The sequence below is a fragment of the Anser brachyrhynchus genome (assembly GCF_964034855.1).
Source record: "Anser brachyrhynchus genome assembly, chromosome: Z".
Lineage (NCBI taxonomy): Eukaryota > Metazoa > Chordata > Aves > Anseriformes > Anatidae > Anser > Anser brachyrhynchus.
Window position 1 is genome coordinate 15801382 of NC_137697.1, and position 12476 is coordinate 15813857.

Genomic DNA, 12476 nt, shown 5'->3' on the forward strand with positions numbered 1-12476 from the left:
TAAGGGGAGGATAGGATATTTGGGTTCTCCCCTAAGCAGAAATATACTCTCCTGAGGAGACACTGCCCTTTCCTCATATTCAAACAAACATAAAGAAAAACTTTGGAAAAAACAAATTATCAACAGCACATAGACAGCCCACAATTCATGCTACAGCTCAGCCAGGCATGAACATACATATGCGCATAGCAGGGCAGCTTTGTCGTGTGGCCTGTGCTAGACTGCTGGGCTTTCTGAGGCCCCAGGAAGTGCGTATGCACTTGTTTCAAACCATTGTTTGTGGTTAAAAACTAAGCCTATGAATAGCTTTAGAACACCTCGGGGTGCCTCACAGGATGTCTGCCTCTTGCCAGCCTTTTAAGTTTAAGTAAGGTTTTAGGGACATAACATCAGGCAGCCTTTTTTTTTTTTTTTTAACAGCCCTGTCCTGCTTTTCTTTCATGAAAACATACTTAAAACTCTCCACAGCATGTCTTCACTTCTACTGCTATTTTTAATACTCAGCAAAGAGGAAAAACGCTCACCCTTTGACCCCGATACTACAGGATCCTTCACGCAGGCATTACCGTGGGTCAGCAGCGCAACGTGTTGCTGCAGCAGGATTGTGCCACAGCTTGCACTGCTCCACATGCTGCCCAGCCAGCCATGCCCTGCCGCAGCTGTGAGGTGCCACCAGCTCAGGCAACATCTGGTGGAGGTGGAACTTGCCTTCGGGCCACCTCTTTTATTTCTGCTCTTTTAATTCCTCTTTTTATTTCTGAACAACATCAGAAACTGTGCATAAAATAAAGCCCATTACAAATTGCAGTTTGTTTTCTCTCTCCAGTAATTAACAATAGGAAGATGAGTTTTCTGATGTCTTCCCCTTGAGAGGACACGTAACTGTCCACATGCCACCTGGCAAAGCAGGAAAACACTAAGGTTTTACTGTATAGATAAAATCAACATGCAACAAATGTTTCTTAGTGTCCAAACAGGACAAAAACATCTGCACTAACATCACTGACAGAGGGACTGAACAGCCTTCTTCCATGTTACAGGGAATGGGATAGTGGTACTTGGTGGCTTTTTGAGTAAGACAGGAGGGTACCTAATCTAGCACATAAGCAGGGTTTCAGACAAATCCCTTCAGAGTATGGTTGCTGTGCAGCAGGCTGGCTGCTATCTACTTATGCCATATGGGTGCTTCCCATACCTTGGTTATAAGAGGATGAAAGCACCTGACCCTGGGATGAGAATTTGTGTCTGGAAATTGCTCAATTCCATTTTAGCATGTGAGTCCCAGTTTTCTTCCACTAATTACTTTCCTGAAATATAACAGTAGAGATTTTGCCTACTGCATTAGCAGATAATGACTTCACTATTGTGTTTCAGAGGGAGACAGAAAGACAATTCATTAACCTGCTACGCTTTCACAGTTGCATTACCAGTCTTGGCTAATGGTGATCTGCTCCTGCACAGTCCCATAAAGCAGAAATCACTGACTTGCTGTGGAAGATGCTCGGCAACTGCCACGAAATCAAAGTGGAGAAAACACAGAACCATATTTTGGAGACTCACAGGCAACAGACTTACTCAGTGCATTGAGCTCACTGGTGGCCCTGACCTTGTGAGCTTGTTTCTTGCCCTGGCAGAGCCAGGTGCCTCAGAGGTGAGCAAACAGATGCTTTTCCCTTAGTTCACCTCTTACATTTTTAAGAGAAATTGTGAACTTTTAGTGCTGAAATTCTGAGAAATGAGACCTGTTTCTTGAAAATAAAGTCCAGTAATCAGAAGAACCTTTCACTGTGCCAGGAAGGGCATGGACAAATGCAGCATTTGGATAATAAGCTACATGCGGTGTATAAGAGATGAGGGGAGACAAGTCGCAGCAGAAGGCAGCTGGGCCTGGATGGTTTCAATGACCACAGAGACCTCATCAAGCTCAGCAAAGCTGCTTCCAAGTATGAGCAACGGAAACTATGTTCTTGTGGGCAGCCTCTTTCCTGGTTGTCTGCCTGCAGCCACCCTTCACCAACCAGCCATGAGGTTTCTGTGCACTGTATTTGCTCCTGCTTTCTGGAAGGTGCTGCTCCAGCCCAACAAGTGGTTTCATCTCATAATGCTGAAAGGATGAGAGAAAGGGACACAGGAGGATGGGTCTTTGAGGGATGCACAAAATCTTGGTGTAAGGTAAATCATATTCAGGACCACGAATAAAGTTAGTAAATTGGGACTGAGACAGTTCCTTTAGACGTCACAGGGCTTCTGGTATGTCACACTCCCTGATGTGTGTAGTTGGTAAAACTTGCCATAGGTCTCACCCACTGTGCTGAGCATGCCTGGATACAGACATCACAGGGAGGGCTCACAAGGATGTACTTGCTGCTGCAGCCCCTTACTGCCATCGTCAGTGTGGCCAGCCCTCAAATTAGCCAGGTTATTTCAGCTTGACATGAAACTGCCCAACAATGAAGGGCTCAGCTAAAAATCTTGCTTTCTGCTGCTAAACTTCTCTTTGCTTGGAAATAAAAATCAGACACCAGATATGTTTTTTAGGTTCTGGTCTTACAGCAGGAACCAGCCCTTACATTACACAATAGCATGCAGGTGTTACTGGGTCACATCTCTCCCCGTCTCCTTCCAAACCTATATCCCTCCAGGCCACTCAGGAAGGCAGCAGGTTCCTTTCTGCTGTGGTTTATAATTGCATTAGATAGCCCTCTAATGTGTGTGTGCTGCAAATGCACTTCACTGAGCCTCAGCAGACACTGACAGCAGCCTGGTCCCCATCCCCATCTCCTGCCAGACAGACAGCAAGGGAAGACAGGGGCACACAAGTGGGGGACACCACCTTTTTGTATTAAACTCCATAAGAGGAATCTGGATCAGAAGAGACTTTCCTGGCTGTGCCTGCAGGCGGAGAGATCACTGCTGGCCTTTACCTTTTCTGGTGATACTAGCATGCTTGGAGACCAAGGGGGTGGTCATTGCTTATTACTTTTGTATTTGTTATAGGCTTTACCAGGGTCACCAGAGCATCTACCCACCTTCCCAGATTGCTTGCTGACTGGGAAAAGGGGCTGCCTCAGAAAGTGATCCCAGTCAGCAGTGACTCCAAGCCGCACAGGTGTTTTTTTCAGAAGGCCTTAGCAGCAGCCCAGACTCTATGTCACAGAGAGCCACACCAGCAGAAATCAGTGGGAGGCTGAGGCATGCATGGGCAAGGTGGGCACCAGGCAGCTTTAGGCTACACAGCTGGTGCAGGGCAGCAGGGGAAGAAGCTGATGGGTTGATGGCAGTGAAGGTGGCAGGGAGGTGGCAGTGGAGATGACAAGAGCACAATGCACAGCAACTGCAGCACATGGTCTTCAGGAAATATATATAAAGGGGGGAAATTGGGAAGTGTCTGAGGATATGAAAAGGAGGAAGGAGGCAGAAGAGCTGGCAGAGCACCCCACTGATGGGAAACAAGAATGGGGTCTCACCACAGAGCTGCTGAGGACAAGACAGGTCAAAATACTGTAATCCTTTACGAAGGCCAATTCTGGAAAAGAATCTGAAATTTTTATTCAGTGAAGAAATCCCTTCCTCCAAACAGCATTTTTTTTTCCAGAGTATTTTGCCTTGGAAGCAGTTTTATCATTTTGTCTTCCATAGGAAAAAGTTTACATTTTTAAGCCCCTCACTCAAAAGCCAGATTCTGCTCAGCCCAGTCGATAGCTAGAGCTGCCCTGAAAGTGAAATTCACTTTTCCCATTGCCCTGAACTCTGCAGCTGAGCACCAAGCCAGGCTGTTTTTCTGTTGCAGCATCAGCCCGTCAGCAGATGCACAATAGCTGTTCTCCTGATCAGAACAAGAACTGGAGTGTCCTCTGAGGTTACAATGAATGTGGCTGTGGTGGTCACTTCGACCTTCTTCTGCCTTAGACAAAGTGGCGTGCCAGAAGAAAAAGACACCCTGAAGAGCCGGGAGTTATTATATCCTAGGAAAATCCCTAACTATAGAAGCAATTACATCCTCGGAACATGCATTTTGACCTAACCCTTCCCCATCCTCAGCGGTTCGCGTTTGGGGTACACCAGGAGGGCTCCAATAGGGGCCGGGAGCCGGCTGGGGGCCGCGCTGGCACCAGGCGCCGGCAGCAGAGGGAGCCCGGGGGCCGGCAGAGCCGCCGGGGCTGCTGCGCCCCGTTTATGCTTTGCACATGTTTCCAGATACCGCCTCCCGCAGCTTGCATTATTTTGCAAGCCTTTTGCAATTATTTGCACAGCTTTTTTATTTTATTTTATTTTTTTTCCAGGGGAAGATCTGTTTTGACTTGGCCACGATGTGGTGACAAGGCTTGTCTATTTTTTTTTTTTTTTGAGTTCAGTGCCATCTGCTGAATGCCTCGCAGATATCCTCATCTGCTGCCTTATACCTGTGTCTATCCTAGCGTGAGAAAAATGTATGTTCCCTTCAGGCCCTCTCCCTCTTTTCCCACGCGGGCCACTTCCTGCTCCATCCACAGCACACATTTTTGACGGCAGCTGCTGACGTTTTTCAACTCTGTCTTTAATTATAGCTTTCAATGTTGTCATCCTTCTAATTTCCCAAACCATGAGTCTGACTCCAGAAAAGCTGTGAGATAGGCGCCTAAAAGCCATATAATATATTGGTTTCATCCCTTCTATTGTCTGGCGTGTAAGGGTTTTTGTCCATACTCCAAGTTTGTCTGGGACGCGTTGAGAGATGCTGCTTAGGTGAAGAGAAAAGGAGCAAGGGAGAGAAATGCTGCATGTTGTCATCTCTCCCATATGTGTAAAAAGATGGGACCAAGAATGCTCTCCCACTGCTCCTTGTAGATACCCCAGTCTCTGTCTCCCTGTCCCAGCTCAGCACCACAATCACAGACTGACAGAATGGTTTGTTTGGAAGGGACCTTAAAGACCACCCAGTTCCAACCCCCTGCCATGGGCAGGGACACCTCCCACCAGACCAGGTTGCTCAAAGCCCCATCCAGCCTGGCCTTGAGCACCTCCAGGGATGGGGCATCCACAGCTTCTCTGTGCCAGTGCCTCACCACCCTCTGAGTGAAGAATTTCTTCCTTATATCTAATCTAAACCTACCCTCTTTTAGGTTAAAGCCATTACTCTTTTTGCTATCACTACGCTCCCAGACAGAGTCCCTCCCCAGCTTTCCTGTAGGCTCCTTTAGGTACTGGCAGGATGCTATAAGGTATCGCCAGAGCCAGACTGCTATAAAGTCTCCCCAGTGCTCCACCTGTCTCTGATGCCTCTGTTGACAGCCTTGCCCTGAGCACCAACAACTAGAACATCCCCCCCTCCCTCCCAAGCATTAGTGCTGAAACTCTAATCTAATCTCCTACCAGCTTTAAGACAAGACATTACGGTACCATAGCTGGGAACATCCCTGTATAGATAAGCTTGGAGGCTTACCTGAATTTCTGCATTTTTTCAGACAGGATTGTTTTCTGTGCATTCGCCAACACTTGCAGGTAGGCTCACAGGGCCATCCAGACAGGCTTTCTGACATCCAGCCAGAAGCACGTGGTGCTGCAGCACAGGACTATTGCTTGTGGAGGCCTGGGCAGGGGTTTAGCAGAGAGAGAGAGAGCCAAGAGAGGGGAAACATACAGCTCCAAGGTGTGCCCACGATGTAGGGTGTGCTGTAGTGTGACCCCAGGTCTCACGTCCCACCCCATTCCTCGTCCACTCAATGGCCATGGGAGTAGGGACTGAGACTTTTCCATTGAGGAGATGCCAAACACGTTTCCCCTCTTTCTTATAGCCAATGCATCCCGCTCTCCCTCCCTCTCCTCTCAGACTGTGGAGAAATCATCTTTGCTTGCCATGGGAAGGGATTTATCCAAGATATCAAAGCAAGGAAACATAATACAGAATATAGGAAACATCCTCTATGATGCTGCTAACAATCTCTTGTGTTGTTTGTTTTGCCACATGGCAGGCATGTGGTCCATGAGGCTGTAGTCTGCAAAAATGCTGTATTTCACTGCTAATTTTCATGAATTTTTACATCTCACATGCTTCCTAGGATTTCTGTTAAAAGCCTATCCCTAAGACTGGCTCATTATCATGTTCAAAGTAATAATTAAAAAAAAAAAAAAAGGCTTACGTTTTCCAAAATATTTATTGCAGAGGTAAGCTTGCAAACCTGGATTTTAAAGGCTGTCAGACCCACTAGAGAAATAGCAGGAAACCCAGATATATTTCTTTTTAATCTCCATGTCTAAGTGAAGCAGGTTCAATCCTGACCTGTGGCACCCATTTTGGAAGTATAGAGTATGGGATCATGTCTGTCTGTCTGGCTGTTTGTCTCTCAGGTACAGACCAGCCCCAGCCTGGACTAAGCAGAGGCTGAGGATGTCACATCCTCCCTGTCTTCCCATCTCCCCCGTGGATAAGGGCTTTGGAGGTTTAAGACTGGCATTAACAGGAGGTTTAAAGCTTTGAGGGAGAGAGAAGATCTGGCTGAAAATGCTCATGTGGTCTCCTCCTAAAACATCATCCCTGAAATGGGAGAGGAGGCTGCTTCTCTCCTTGCACCACTAGCATCTAAAATTTCACAGCTGGCCCCAGACAGCTCTGCCAATGCCTGCCTCTGCCGGGGATTTGGTCCCAGATCTCAGCATACTGCCTTAATTTGCCTGCAGCAAGCAATTAGGAGAAGTAGCCCAGCTCTGATTTATATAGCAACAACAGCAGCAATTATTACCTGCAAGAGTGGGCAGCATTAAAAATGGGAAAAATGAACCCCAGACATGGTGGCAAGACAAGGCAGCCCACTTCAGACATGGATCATTAGCTTTTTTCTTGGGGAGGACCACTGTGACCATCCATGGTACAGTGTCCCTCACCACATCCATTTTCACCCTCTTAGGTTCCAGCTTTAACTTAGCCATCAATTTATCCTAGTACCACCCAAGGCTGTCTCTTTGAATGGTGACTCTGGGACAGAAAGATATGTTGTAAAGACCAATTCACTAAAAAAGCAGCCATATCCTGGTTATTGACCCCAACCCTGTGTCAAACCCTGTGAGATGAGGGCAGCCTGGGAGACCTCACCTCTGCTCCTAGTGCCATCCTGGTTATCTGTCCCCTGCAGTCTCCACTAGCTCTGAATTTCTCAGCTTTAAACTGAAATTGACTGAAAATGGCAAGGAGTACATTCCAGCTGGACTGGTGCCTGCAAGAGCTACCAAGTCACAGACAGGGTGATGAACCAAACACATCACACAGGGGATTAGGCTTTGATTTATAAACTTCATTGTCATTAAACAAATGAGTGAAAACAATTTCATACTTCTATTACAGGTCATGATGGGAGGGGTTCTACACTTCATTAATTTCACATAGCCTGTGGCCAATGGGGTTTTTGCTTGGTATTACTGGACAACACAAAGACGTGGTAGTGAGTGAGCTACCACTTTGCCAGAAGAGCTTCCTTGGTACGGAGAGCATCTCACCTGCCTGGCTGTGACAGAAAGAAAGCATAGCCTGAGGCTGCAGGAGAGTTTTTCAGCTCAGCCTGAGCATGATGAAGCACAGCCCATGTTTCTAAACTTCCTCATCTTCAGGCACCAGCAGTAGGAACCTAAGACATCTAAGGGCATTGGGTCTGAAAGAGGCGGCCAGCTAAGAAAAAAGGACAGAAAGCTTCTTGCTTGGCCTGAAATACATCTCTTAAAGAAAGGGTACAGGGTGTAGTCCTATGCTAATGGTTACCGTGGCTAGCTACAGTATTTCCAGCCAAGACTCAGAGATCTCTGTGGAGCAGAGTTTTGGCTCAGTTCAAGAAGGGCGTATGGATTTGACTCACCCAGTGACAATCCACACTTGTCTGCTTCAATCCCTGCATTCATTTACAACGTGTGCAGCAGAGATAAGTGTATTGGGCAGAGAGCAATGGCACTGACATGAAGAGCTTATGAATTCTGACATACTGACTCATAAACTGTCACTGGCTTTAGAGGTGCAAATTGCACTTGGCCCCCAGTTCACCAGCGCCAAGAGAAGGGGCCACCAGTGCTGGCAAGATCCAGGAAAGCCTCCATCCCCCCAGAGCAGGAGGAAAGTAGGTGTCAGATAGGGAAAGGTGCATGCAGACATAAGGAGTGGCATGGCAGAAGTGGCAAACTTAGGCCTTACTGAGAGATGTGGCAGTCAACAGAGCCATTTACAAAGCACCTAGGCGAAAGAAGTGGCATGTGAGAATTAGGAAGTATCAGGTACAGAGCAGGTTGTGAAAGGTTGCAGATATTGAGGGAAAAGTGCAAGCTGTAAGAAAAGATGAAATATGGGAGCTGTTTGAGACCATGAAAGCATCTTATTTTTCGTACAGCGTTTCCATAGTTGCTCCTTTTTGAGTGAGAGAAGAAGCTGCCCTGCTGCAAAGGGAAGCAGAGCTTTTGCAGGCCAGAGAGGACAGGGTGACAGAGGGTGCAAACTGTGTGACCTCCACTTATCCACCATCATGTCCTGCACCTGCATTTGACAAGGGTCCTTGGAAACCTGCCAGCTGACTCGTTAGTCCTTACAATAGAACTGTTTTTCCCCAGGGATAACACCAATGTTCTCATGAGGCCAGTTGTCAGCTCTCTTACTGCCTGCCATAAGGCTGAGTGAAGGCCACCTTCATACGCGCCCATGAATTGCCCAGGAGTGACTTTGCAGACAACTGTGATGCAGGGTCCAGTGATCTCACGGAATACGAGGGCCATGAAAAGCTGCTGGAGATGGTAACAGCCTCTGCAATGGGAGCTTAGTCTGCTTCTGCCTGAATGCCTTTGCTGGAGGGCATGCAAAAAGTCATGTAAAGTGTGCAGACAGCAGTCACTTCCAGGAAAACCCTGAGCAAAGAGGTGGAGAAGGTCTTGAGAACGAGAGAGACATTTCTTGTCATTGTAGTGGAAAATCTCTTCCTTGGACACATGATTGTTAACTCTCCCCAAATCCTTTTTTAAAGCTGGATCACACACTGACATACAGAGGAAAATAATGGCCTTGGAGTTGGCATTAGGTAATTCTGATTGCTTTGCTGGAGTCTTCCAGTTCTTTTATGCCCAAACAGATTATCCCAAAACATGCCACATCGAGTAGGTAGTGGCTTTTCACAGAGCTGTAAGTAACCAATATGACAACTAGGCTGTAACTCTCCAAATAAAAATAATTTCAAATGTCTGATTACAATCTGACAAACAATGTACAGTCTTTTTAATTTTCCAGCACCTTGGCTAAAGCCTCTTTTTTATTTTTTTATTTTAGGCTTTTGGAGCTTAAGGTTTTACCTTTATTATAACTACTTAATATTCATCAATAAATGCCATGGTTTTCATATTTAAAGCAGGACAAACTCTTCAGTTAAAATAGCTGTGTTTTCTCTACCACTTACAGTGATGACTGTCTCTGGAGCAAGTTGACAATGTGTGTTGTTTTTACATTTCATCAAAGCAAAAGACCAAGAGACCCTCTCAAGGGAGCGAGCCTCCTCTCTACCATGCTCCTCAGGTTCATCACTTTTTATATAGGCAAAGTGGGGAAAAAAAAATAATAATGAATGAAATAAATAAAAACAGCAAAAAAAAAAGTTTTAAACATAATCCAATGAAGTTTTTGTTAAATGGCAAGCATGTCCCAATTTTTTTTACACTGCTATGTTACTTTTAATGTGTTTTTTTTTTAATGGTTTTGAGACAACAGAGAATTACAAATTAAAGTCTATTGTTACTGTGTGCTAAAAAGACAGTCTTCCCACTGCAAAAAGGTCATAGTCTACACCAGAAAAGCAATGATGTGTATAAATAGAGGTGCTCAACACAAGACAACAGCAGTTATTTAAATCAGCACAGAACACCAGTGATCACATATTAAATGTGTGAAGTCTGATTCACCTTTCATGTCCATGTTAAACGAGAACTTCTCAATAAAACTTCAACTTCTTGCAAGGTTAGCAGCTATATTGGGCCTATGCAGTAAGGTTTTTGTAGAGGGGTGGGGATGGAGATTTTGGAGCTACAGCCAGCTCCAAAAGGGACACACCCCTGGCCAGAGCTGAGCCTGTCAGCACAACACTTGTTCCTCTGGGAGAGCAAATTTTAAAAAGAGAAAAAACTGCTGTAGTACAGAAGTTGCGAGAGAGGGGTGAGAGCCAGCCCTGAAGACCCCAGGTCAGTGCAGCAGGAGGGCAGGAGATGCTCGAGGCAGGCAGCAGCAGTTCCCCTGCGGCCTGTGGAGAGGCCCCTGGTGGAGCAGGCTGTCCCCCTGCAGCCCACGGGTCCCACACGGAGCAGATCTCCACGCTGCAGCCCGTGGAGGAGCCCCCGGTGGAGCAGGTGGATGTGGCCTGGAGGAGGCTGCGGCCCATGGAGAGCCCCCGCAGGAGCAGGCCCCGGGCCGGAGCTGCAGCCCGTGGAGAGGAGCCCACGCAGGAGCAGGGGGCCTGGGGGGAGCTGCCGCCCGTGGGGGACCCGTGCTGGAGCAGTTTGCTCCTGGGGGATGGACCCCGTGGTACGGAGCCGTGTGGGAGCAGGTCTTGAAGAGCTGCTGCCTGTGGGCAGCCCCCGCAGGCTCAGTTCGGGAAGGACGGCATCCCGTGGGAGGGACCCCGCGTGGAGCAGGGGCAGAGAGTGACCATGGAGGAGCAGCAGAGACAAAGTGCTATAGACTGGCGACTGGCGGCAACCTCAGTTCAGCATCCCTCTGCGCCACTCAGGGGAAGGAACAAAAACAGGGTGGATAGAGGAAAGGTGGTTTTAGTTTGCTAAAGCTCTGCTGATATTTTTTGGCAATAACTTAATTGTTCGTGAGCCAAGTCTCTTTTGCCCATGATGGTAATTGATGAGAGATCTCCTTGTCCTTATCTCAACCCATGAGTTCACAGAATCTCAGAATGTTTAGGACCCAAAGGTCCTTCCCTTCTACTCAGCAGTGGTGAGGCCACACCTTGAGTACTGTGTCCAGTTCTGAACTGCACATTACAAGAGAGACGTGTAGCTATGGGATAGAGTACAACGGGCTACAGAGATGAACGGTCTTGAGCACCTCTCCCCTGAGGAGAGGCTCAGAGATTTGGGACTGTTGAGCCTAGAGAAGAGAAGGCTTAAAGAAGATCTTATCAAAGTGTATAAATACCTGAAGGGAGGGTGCAAAGACCTCCCAGCTGCTTGACCTGCAGGGAACAATGCATAATGCATCCCTGGATACCATTAGCTTTCTTAACCGCAAGGGCAGAGAAGGACCTGGGAGTATTGGTTGATAGTCGGCTGAATATGAGCCAGCAGTGTGCTCAGGTGGCCAAGAAGGCCAACAGCATCCTGGCTTGGATAAGAAACAGTGTGGCCAGCAGAGCTAGGGAAGTGATTGTGCCCCTGTACTTGGCTCTGGTGAGGCCGCACCTTGAGTACTGTGTTCAGTTTTGGGCCCCTCGCTACAAGAAGGACGTCGAGGTGCTTGAGAGAGTCCAGAGAAGGGCAATGAAGCTGGTGAGGGGTCTGGAGAACAAGTCTTACGAGGAGCGGCTGAGGGAGCTGGGACTGTTCAGCCTGGAGAAGAGGAGGCTCGGGTGACCTTGTCGCACTCTACAGGTACCTTAAAGGAGGCTGTAGCGAGGTGGGGGTTGGTCTATTCTCCCACGTGCCTGGTGACAGGACGAGGGGGAATGGGCTAAAGTTGCACCAGGGGAGGTTTAGGTTGGCTGTTAGGAAGAACTTCTTTACTGAAAGGGTTGTTAGGCATTGGAATAGGCTGCCCAGGGAAGTGGTTGAGTCACCATCCCTGGAGGTCTTTAAAAGACATTTAGATGTAGCCCTTAGTGATATGGTTTAGTGAAGGACTTGTTAGTGTTAGGTCAGAGGTTGGACTGGGTGATCTTGTAGGTCTCTTCCAACCTAGATGATTCTGTGATTCTGTGGCACATTGCTAACTCTTGTTCATCTTGGTGTCCACAAGGAACCCTAGAGCTTTTTTTGTGGAGGTACACCACTAGTTGCTGGCATCCAATTAGACTTTGGACCATTGACCACTACCCTCTGGGACTGGCCATTCTGCCAGTTTTTAATCCACTTAGTCTACCCATCTAGCCCATAATTAGCAGCTTGTCTGTGAGGGTCTTATAGGGAACAGTGTCAAAGTCCAGTTAGAGAACATAAGAAACAACAAGGAATATCACCACCTTATCCGAGACTATTAGAGTAAGCCAAATTCAACTGTTGGCCTTTTTCTTTGACCGTTTCTTTGCACCCTTCTGCACAAACTACTGCATTTCTTGGCTGTTTCTGTTCACTGCTCTTAACTGTTTTCTCATTGTACCTTCTCCCCTCTGTTCTACCGAGGACAAGGAGAGAGGGAGCAGTGTGTGGGTACCTGGTGGCCAGCCAAGGTCAATCCACCACACCAGTTTACAATATTTTATTTCCAAAAAGTGTGTGTTAGTGCTGTTGCATGTGGAATGAAGGTCTGAGCATGTTGGCCAGCG